Consider the following 10,243-nt stretch of genomic DNA (forward strand, 5'->3'; position numbering starts at 1 on the left):
CGGGCAGGCCTGGCCGTGGGACAGCTGCGGTCCTTTGCCTCCTCTGCACCTTCCCCAGGGCCCTTGTCCTGCCAGCCTCTCTCTCTCCTCTCTCTCTCTCTCTCTCTCTCTCAGGGGCGCATGGGGGAGGGGCTCACTGCACCACTCAGATCAGAAACTCCTTGAGAGCAGGCAGTGGCGCTGGCCCTGGGAGGCCCGGACAGGCCCCCATGTGGTTGAAGGGAGCATTGTGCAAGCAGGGACCTGCTGCACACGGAACGCTTGTAACTTCACTGCACCAGCTCCTGGCGGTGGGGATCTGGAGGGAGGGGCACCTTTCACAACTCCCACAGGGCAGGGGCCCTGGGCCTGGGCCAGCTGAGGGCGCTGCGGGCACCCAGGACGCCGGGCCCAGGGAGAGGGAGGCAGGGCGGGCGTGCGGAGCCCGTCTGTACTGTACTTTCTGCTCCGGTCCTGGCCCTGAGCCAGGGGCCAGTGGCTACTGATTAACGGAGGCCGCCGGGCAGCGGTGTGCGGCTCTGACGGGGCACACAAACTTTCCAAAGTCAGATGTGGGTGAGGGGGCACCCGGCACAGAGGTTACGGACAGGCTGTGGGGGGTGAGGCGCTGTGGGCCCCGCCCCCGTGGTGTGTGACCTTGGACGGGTTATCTAACGCCTCCGTTCCCACATCTGTGGGCTGGGGGTCGCCAGCGAGGCTCCCCACCCCGTGGGCCTGTTTCGGAAAAAATGTGGCTTTGTGTGTAAGACACTCTGCACAGTGTACCTGCACACAGACACCTGCTAAAGAACAAAGCAGCAGGGGGAGGGAGGCCCCGGCTGCATCCGGGCAGCCCCAGCCTCCATACCCGGGAGGCCCGAGATCCTGAGGCTTTTAGGAACTCAAAAAAATATCTGAATAACATTCCGGAACCGGTTTGGCTCAGTGGATAGAGCATCGGCCTGCGGACTCAAGGGTCCCAGGTTCGATTCCGGTCAAGGGCATGTACCTTGGTTGCGGTCACATCCCCAGTGGGGGATGTTCAGGAGGCAGCTGATCGATGTTTCTCTCTCATCGATGTTTCTAACTCTATCCTTCTCCCTTCCTCTCTGTAAAAAATCAATAAGATATATTTTTAAATATGTATCTATATTTGAATTACTTTATAAGATCAGAAGAAAAAATAAGTTCACTGATAATAAACATATAACAATGAATCCAGTCTGAATTATGTTTATACCAACAGTTATAAAATATAACTATTTTTTATTTTATTTATTTATTTTTTAAAATATATTTTATTGATTTTTTTTACAAAGAGGAAGAGAGAGGGATAGAGAGTTAGAAACATTGATGAGAGAGAAACATCGATCAGCTGCCTCCTGCACACACCCCCACTGGGGATGTGCCCGCAACCAAGACACATGCCCTTGACCGGAATCAAACCTGGGACCTTTCAGTCTGCAGGCTGACGCTCTATCCACTGAGCCAAACCGGTTTCAGCTATTTTTCAAATATTTTTTCTATTTTATTGATCTTTTTTTACAGAAAGGAAGGGAGAGGGACAGCTTTAGAAACGTCGATGAGAGAGAAACATTGATCAGCTGCCTCCTGCACACCCCCTGCTGGGGATGTGCCCAAAACCAGGGTACATGCCCTTGACCCGAATCAAACCTGGGACCTTTCAGTCCGCAGGCCGATGATCTATCCACTGAGCCAAACCGGTTAGGGCTTTAATATATTTTTATTGATTTCAGAGAGGGAGAGAGAGAAACATCAATGATGAGAGTAAATCATTGATCAGCTGCCTCCTGCACGCCCCCAGACTGGGGATCGAGCCTGCAGCCTGACGTCCTGGTTCATAGATGGATGCTCAATCACTGAGCAACACTGGCCGGGCTAAAATATAACTTTAAATAATGTTTCTGGAGGAAGAGAGCTATGAAGGCAGAAGTGCCCAGGGCCCTGAGCCCTGGAGTCGGCAGACGCCCCAAAGGTAAGGTGACCAGACGTCCCGCTTTTGGCGGGACAGTCCCGATTTTTCCTGACCCGCCAAAAGCGGGACGTCTGGTCACCTTACCTAAAAGCCTCTCCTCCGGGAACTCCAGTCTCCTTTGCACGTCACAGCGAGCCAGCCTGTCCCTCTCTGAGGGCACAGTCCAGGACAGGTTCTCCTCAGCTGTGCCTAGGAGCACACACCCCCCCCACACACACACCCCTCAGCCCACCGTTTCCTGCCCACCACAGGGGGTTTGTCCAGGAGGGGCGTGGGAAGCAAACGGGACGTTGGACGGCCGGAGCCTTGACTGTGGCCAGCCAGCCAGCATGGATCCAGTGGCCTGGTTCTGGGTTTGCCTGGCCGAGCTCAGATTCAGACTCGTTGGGAAGAGAAAACTTGGCTCAGGGAGAATCAGACAAACCAGTCTGACCAGAGCTCTGGCGGCTGCCGGGCTTATAAATAACCGGCCTGGCCCGGCCGCCCCCCGTGAGCAGCAGTACAGTCCGTCCCCTCGGCCTCTGGGAGCTAGGCACTGCGGGGGGGGGGGGGGGATTGAGGGGGGCCCCACCCCCCGCACAGAGGGAGAAGGAGGGCGCAGCGGGAGGCAGATGACTTCCCCGTGCACTTGCACTTGCTCAGACCTGACAGATGGACCAGCTCTCTGGAGGGGAGAGGTCACAGGACTCACGTGTCTCCCAGAGCCCTGCACCCGAGACCCACACCCGTTTACTTATCGTTTAATGGGTTTGTTTGTTTGGTTTTTGGTCCGGGAGGTTTTCTGATTTGTTTGTTTAGCTATCTTCTATTTGTTATTGTTATTTTTGCTAAGGATTTTTCCCCCCTTGATATTTAGAGAGGGCTGGAGAGAGGAAGTCAGGGAAATATCCATGTGAGAGAGATACATCGATTGGTTCCTCCTGCACGCGCCCCAACCAGGGTCCGGGTCAGAGAGGAGCCTGCTACCGAGGTACCTGCTCTTGGTCAGAATCAAACCTGGGACTCTTGGGTCCGTGGCCAACGCTCTAACCGCTGAGCAACCAGCTAGGGCTTATTTGGTTTTTGTCAATCCTCACCCGAGGATATTTTTCCCCATTGATTTTTAGAGAGAGTGGAAGGGATGAGGGGAGAGAGAGAGAGAGAAAGAGAGAGAGAGAGAGGGAGAGAGAGAGAGAGAGAGAGAGAGAGAGAGAGAGAGAGAGGGAGACATGGATTGGTTGCCCCCACAGCAACTGAGGTATGTGTACTTGACCGCAATCGAACCCGGGATCTCTCCATCTGCAGGCCAAAGCTCTATCCACTGAGCCAAACCGGCTAGGGCAGGATATGACATCTCTTAGCTCCTCCAGCAGCAGACCTTCATGTTTCCTCCAGGAGTGAGGGGGGGAAACCCTGGATCACCTTCTTGCATTCTTACACCCAAGTTACCGAGAACGAGAACACTGTGAGAGGCGGCGTACAGGGAGCTTAGCCAATGAGCGGTCAGAAAAGCTGTTTCCTCTGCAGCTCACATGCAAGGCCGTGTGTGTGTGTGTGTGTGTGTGTGTGTGTGTGTGTGTGTTGGGGGGGGGCATGCTCTGAGCCTTGCTGGTCGTGACTGTTAAAGCATCCCGGACAAATTTGCATATTACCTCTTTATATAAATAGATTACGTATAGATTATATAAATAGGTTATATACATATATGTTAATGTATTAGCTCTCTGTCTGGCCGCAGCCTTCAGGAGTCTTTTTTTTTTTTAAATCCTCACCTGAGAATATTTTTTTCCATTGCTTTTCAGAGAAAGTGGAAGTGGGGGGAGGAAAAGGAAAGAGAGAGAGAAGAGAGAGATTGGTTGCCTCCCCCACTTGCCCTGGCTGAGGTCAGGGAACGAACCGTAACCCAGGTATGTGCCCTTGACTGGGAATCGAACCGGAGCCCCTTCAGTGTGCAGGCCAACGCTCCAACCACTGAGCACCCCGGGCCGGGGTGATCCGGGGGACTTAAAAGGCTTAGTTCGGTGAATCGCAAAACCTCTTCCTTTCTGCTCAGAAATCTGAAACCATCCGTTTTGCGTGCATTGGTTGCTCCAGGGCAGGAATGCTGGTAAATGGGTAAGTAGATGTCACAGGTTACAGATGACTCAGAGGACGCAGACATTTCCTGTTACAAATGAGCGCCCTAAACCAACAGCGATGTTCCCCCCACAGTCCCAGAGGCCAGAGTCCAACCCCGAGGCGCCCGAGGGCCATCCCTGCAGAGGCTCCAGGACGGGCCCTGCTCGCTTCCTCCAGCCCCAGGGGCTCCCTTGGCTGGTGGCGCGTCACCTGGGCTTTGTCTGTGTCACTGTCTCTCCCCTCCCGTCTCTTACAAGGACCCCGGTCCCTGGGTCAGGGCCCTCTGGATAAGCCGGCGGCCTCATCTCCAGATCCTTAACTTCACGCCATCTGCAGACCCTTGGTCCAGACAAGGTCAGATCGCCAGGTTCTGCGTGGAAATAGTTGGGGCGGGGCCACCATTCAACCCAGCACAGGTGAGTTAGTGGTGAAAATGGCCCTCGCTGGACTGTCTCAGTGGATGGAATGTCAGTCTGTGGATTGAGGGGCCCAAGGTTCAATTCCGGTCAAGGGCACATGCCCAGGGTGTGGGCTCCATCCCCAGTGGGGGCCTGCAGGAGGCAGCCGATCAATAATTCTCTTTAATCACTGATGTTTATCTCACTCTCCCTCTCCTCTCCTCTCTGAAATTAATTTTTTTCATTGTTTTTCAGGTGAAAATGGTGGAAGGGGCACTAGCACCAGCTGCTTGGCAGACAGGGAGACGGGCTCCAGGAAATACGAGAGCCCGTTGGCCAGTAAGGGGCGAGGAGGCTGCAGGCAGGGCTGGCATCTGAGCACGAACACGTTTTCTGCAGTTGCCCTGACAGCTCACCTCCCCCTGTGACCCCTGTGCCGGGTCACCCTCCGTGGCTGTGCGTGTGACACTCAGATGCGCCTCTGGAACGATTGCCTTGGCTGCCTCGAGGCTGTTTCCTAACCTGCCACCCCGCCTGCCTTTGCTCTGGCATCGGACGCGGCCTCTCCGGGGCGGGCAGCAGGCCGCAGACGCCGCTGAATTCCTGCCACTTGCAAAACCGTCCCAGGTTCCGATCCCAAGTCTACATCTTAGAGCGGAGAGAGGTGACAGCTGGAGGCTGGGACAGGTGTGACCGTGGTGTGTGCGGCCTGCTTCCGGTGGCTTCCGCCCCGTTTTCAGGACCCCCCAGCCTGAGGACCTCGCTCCCCGCCCACAGCTCCAGGCCCGGGGAAGAGGCCGCCTGGGCGGGGCCTGGGCCAGCCCGGCGGGGGTTGTGGTGAAAGTAACTCTAAATGGGCCTGCGAATCCACACAGGTGACACCTCCCTGTGTACGGATGACTAAGGTAAATAGACACCAGTGCCTGAACGCCATCAGCAAGGGTCTGTTTTGTTGTTTTGTGTGCTTGTAGCTGTTTGTGTGCTGTTGTTAATCCTCACTCAAGGATATTTTTTCCATTGGATTTTAGAGAGAGTGGGAGAGAAGGGGGAGGGGGGAGAGACATTGATTGGTTGCCTCAAGTTCAAAGTTTCTTCCATCTCCAAAAGGAGTTGCATTGATGAGGCTGGGGCTTAGGGAGTGGCAGTCAGGGAAAGGCAGATGGAGAGATGGAGGCTCACCTCATCCTCAGGGGCTCCAGGTGGTTGCGGGGGGCAGACTCAGACTCTACGTGGGGTGGGAGGGTTCCCGCCTTCATCCAGAAGAAGTGACTTAGGACGGACAGCAGATCAGCAGCGACCAGGAGGCTGGACGTTCTGAGGGTCCCTTCCCAATGTCTGGGCATCAGAAGACCCTCAGGCTCCGCAGGTGGGAAGGCAGGAGCCACAGTGGCTTTGAGGCCTGACAAGACACTTCCTGTCGGTGCCAAGGACAGGGCCCCTGGACTTAGGGAAGATTGTTGTGGGCTGAACTCTGTGCCTCCAAAACCCACATGTGGAAGTCCCAGCTCCCAGCCCCTCAGTACGTGCCTGCGGGAGGGGCCTGGAAGATGTGATTAGGATCAAATGAATCCGGATGGGCGGGCCCTAAGTCAACGGGACTAGGAAGAGAGAGACGCCGGGGACGCACACACAGGGAGACCACGGCGTGAGGCCCCGGAAAAGCTACACTTGCCAGCACCTTGACCGTGAACTTCCAGCCTCCAGGATGAGATGGCTGCAAAGCTGAGCATTGGGACTGCTCAGAGCCCTGGGTTACAGTACCGGCGACAAAGCCATTAATGGTGTCACTCCTCTGTGGCACCTGGCAACCCAGCATTGCTTATCTATCAGGGCGATGGATGGATGAACGAATGGTGAACAAAGCTGCCCTAGCCGGTTTGGCTCAGTAGGTAGAGCATCAGCTTGTGGACTGAAAGGTCCCGGGTTCAATTCGGATCAAGGGCATGTGCCCAGGTTGCAGGCTTAATCCCCAGTAGGGGGTGTGCAGGAGGCAGCCGGTCAATGATTCTCTCTCATCTTTGATGTTTCTATCTCTTTCTCTCCCTCTCCCTTCCTCTCTGAAATCAATCCTATATAATAAAAGCCTAACGTGCTAAGTGTCTGGTTGTCCAGTCAGCTGTTCAACCAATCAAAGCATAGTATGCTAATGATATGCTAAGGACGCTCAACCACTCGCTATGACATGCACTGACCACCATGTTCTGACTGGTAGGTTAGCTTGCTGCTGGGGTCTGGCCTATCGGAACTTAGCGAGAAAGGATGGACACACCCTGGAGTGCTCCTGTGGTCCCTCCCCAGCTGGCCAACCTCCCACGTCCCTCCCCAGCCCAGATGGTGCACCAATGGGGTCCTTGGACCTGGCCTGCACCCTCTTGCAATTCAGGACCACTCAGGGGATGTCAGAGAGCTGGTTTCGGCCCAATCCCGCAGGCCAGGCCGAGGGACCCTGCTGGTACATGAATTCGTACACTGAGCCTCTAGTAAAAATATATTTTAAAAAAAAGAGAGAGTGAACAAACAAGAGATTTAAATAATACATTTAATCCTGAACTTCCAGCCTCCCCCAGACTGTGGGACCTTGTTAGGGCTGCCCTCGCAGACGGAGACACAATCCAACATTCCCAGCTGCCAGCACAGGGATGCATGCCACCCTGAGCAGAGCTCGCTCGGTGGCTGTTGGGGGCGGTTTCCTGAAGCCCTGGACTCATCCTGTCAGCACAGGCCCCTCCCTCCCCTCCCCCGTGCAGAAGTCTGTTCCAGGCACTGGTGCTGCCTGGATCCTGAGCCACAGCATTTAAATCTCTGTGAGCCCGGCCAGAATGGCTCAGTGGTTGAGCATCGACCCACAAACCAAGAAGCCCCCTGTTTTGGGCTCATGCGTGGGTTGTGGGCTCGATCCCCAATAGGGGGCGTGCGGGAAGCAGCTGATCCATGTCTCTCTTATCGATGTTTCTATCTCTTTTTCTCATCAGTGTTTCTATTTCTCTATTCCCTCTCCCTTCCTCTCTAAAAAAATAATCAATAAATACGTATTTAAATCTCTTGCTTGTCTCCTTTCTTTCTTTTTTTCTTTCATTCATTCCTTCACCAGATGTGTATGCAATGCTGTGTTGCCAGGAGCCACAGAGAAGCAATATCTTAATGGCTTTGTCTAAAGACCCAGACATTTCCATCCTGATGCTTTCCAGTTGTCATGAAATATTATTCTCCTGTGCTTCTCCTCCGATCACGTAAAAAGGTCAAAAGCACTCTTAGCTCCCAGGCCATACGAAAGCAGGCCCACAGGCTGTCGTTTAACAACCCTTATTCTAAAAAATTAAAAATAAAATCCATTAAGCCAGGGGTATCCTACAGACTCTGAATCTTAACTGATGGATCGGTTTTTCTTTGCTTCAAACCTTGTTGATGGATATAATTCCTGCTGTCAAGTCTGAGCTATAAAAAGCAAAGTTCAGGAACATCAACCCAGGAACCAGGAGGCACATGGCCAAGCTGTGGGCTCGACCCCCAGTACAGGGAGCGCAGGAAGCAGCCAATCAGTGATTCTCCCTCATCATAGATGTTCCTATCTCTCCCTCTCCCTTCCTCTCTCTGAAATCAATAAAAACATATATATATTTTTTTTAAATATATTTTATTGATTTTTTACAGAGAGGAAGGGAGAGAGATAGAGAGCTAGAAACGTCAATGAGAGAGAAACACTGACCAGCTGCCTCTTGCACACCTCCTACTGGGGATGTGCCCGCAACCAATGTACATGCCCCTGAACGGAATCGAACCTGGGACCTTTCAGTCCGCAGACCGACGCTCTACCACTGAGCCAAACTGGTTTCGGCCATATATATTTTTTTAAAAAAAGTTAAGAAAGACACTCTCCATGTACCCCGCCTCCACCCCTCCCGGAGTCGGTCCTGGGATGCAAACACGCACTCAAAGTCACGTTCCCAGAGTCCGCTCGCTCAAGACATGTGACCTGTGACCAAATCGGCCGTCCAGGAACAGCGTGCCCTCCAGTTCTGGGCATGGGAGAGTGATCCGTGACGCCCGCCGAGCCCGAGCCGGACACCAGGGTGAGGGCGGTGAGAGGCTGGCTGTCCCCGTGCTTGTCCAAGAAGCTCTGGCAGCGCCGGCGTGTCCTGGAGCCTCCGCCGGAGAGGGAGGGCACCGCGGGAGGAAGCACCGCAGCCCAGCGAGGCGCCCCCACACACCCCGTGTGCCTGAACGGAGGGTGCGTGTGCAGTCCACCCACGCCTGCGGGGATCCCGGTCCGTGTAAAACAAAGGCACTGACACCACCCTTTCCAGGGAGACCCGGACTGAACCCCACAGGATGTTTTCAGGAATTCTCTGTTTTTATTATTTCCAAGGTCACGGGGTGACAGAGACCAAGCGGCCGGCGTCTCCGTGCAGGTTCCCAAGAGGGGCTGGGGAGGCCTCTGTCTGTTTGACGTGTGTTTCCTGGGCGGAAGGGCCGAAGGGAAAAGCATGTAAACAGAGCGGCCGCCGGGGACAGCAGCCGCGGGAGCAGCCGGGTCAGCTGGGGCTGGGACAGACTGGGGCTGGGACAGGCCGGGGCTGGGACAGACCGGGGCTGGGACAGGCCGGGGCTGGGGACAGGCAGGGGCTGGGGACAGGCCGGGGCTGGGGACAGACCGGGGCTGGGACAGGCCGGGGCTGGGACAGACCGGGGCTGGGACAGGCCGGGGCTGGGGACAGGCAGGGGCTGGGGACAGGCCGGGGCTGGGGACAGACTGGGGCTGGGGACAGGCCGGGGCTGGGGACAGACTGGGGCTGGGGACAGACTGGGGCTGGGACAGGCCGGGGCTGGGGACAGACACAGCCTGGGCCCCACGGAGAGGGGAGGTCTGAGGTGAGTCTCAGCACAGCATGTCCGAAGGCCTAGAGGCCTGGAGGAGTGCCCCAACCCCGAGGCAGAAGAATCTGGAACTGCCGCCAGGGGCAGGCTGTGCTCTGGAAAGGGGGCTCGAGGATGGGGACCCTGCAAAGCCGTGGCTTCTGCTGGGCCTGTTTCTCCCCCCCATCCCACCCCCGGGGACTAGTAAACTTCGTGGGTCAAACACTGCCACGGACCCCCCTCGGCCAGCACCCAGAGTCCCGGGGGCATGTCCCTGGCAGGCCCCGGGGCTTCCTGAGCCCGCCCTGGCGGGGGGGAGACGGGCAGCGGGAGGGAGCCAGGGGTCAGCCTCGTGTCCCTTGGAGGGACGTGCCGAGCTACTCCCACAGCCTCCCGGGTGCCAGCGGGATCTGGCCTGATGCCCCCACAGTGGGCACAGCTCATTACCCCCCTTCACACCTTCGTCCCGTCCCTCACCTCCCTGCGGCCGGGACCCCCTCCCTCGGACAATCTAGCTGCCCGGCCTCGCCAAGGCCACGCTTGGGGGACAGCCCAGGCTCAGGCAGCTTTCGGGTTTGGATCTCTCTGGCTCACCGAGGCGCTGGCACACACACCAGCTCCCCTTGGCTCCCTCACCGCGTGGGCCACCTGCTCCATCCTCCCGGAGGTCAGTGCACAGACGCTTTCCTCATAATCTCCACTGGGAGAGGTTTCAAGTCCACCCTTCGCTGAGGCTGTGGCCCCTGGAGGCCGCCCTCCATCACCCCCACCCCCTGCACCCCTATTCCCTCAACCACCTCCAAAGGGGGTGCTAGAGACTAAAGCCCTCAGCCATCACAGCACCCCACTATTTCCCCGCGGAGCGGACACAAGGTATGACTGCGTGTCCATCCGTCTCTGCTTGTGGGTGGTCTCCCCC

The sequence above is a fragment of the Pipistrellus kuhlii genome, unplaced genomic scaffold, assembly GCF_014108245.1.
Source record: "Pipistrellus kuhlii isolate mPipKuh1 unplaced genomic scaffold, mPipKuh1.p scaffold_m20_p_34, whole genome shotgun sequence".
In the NCBI taxonomy this organism is placed as follows: domain Eukaryota; kingdom Metazoa; phylum Chordata; class Mammalia; order Chiroptera; family Vespertilionidae; genus Pipistrellus; species Pipistrellus kuhlii.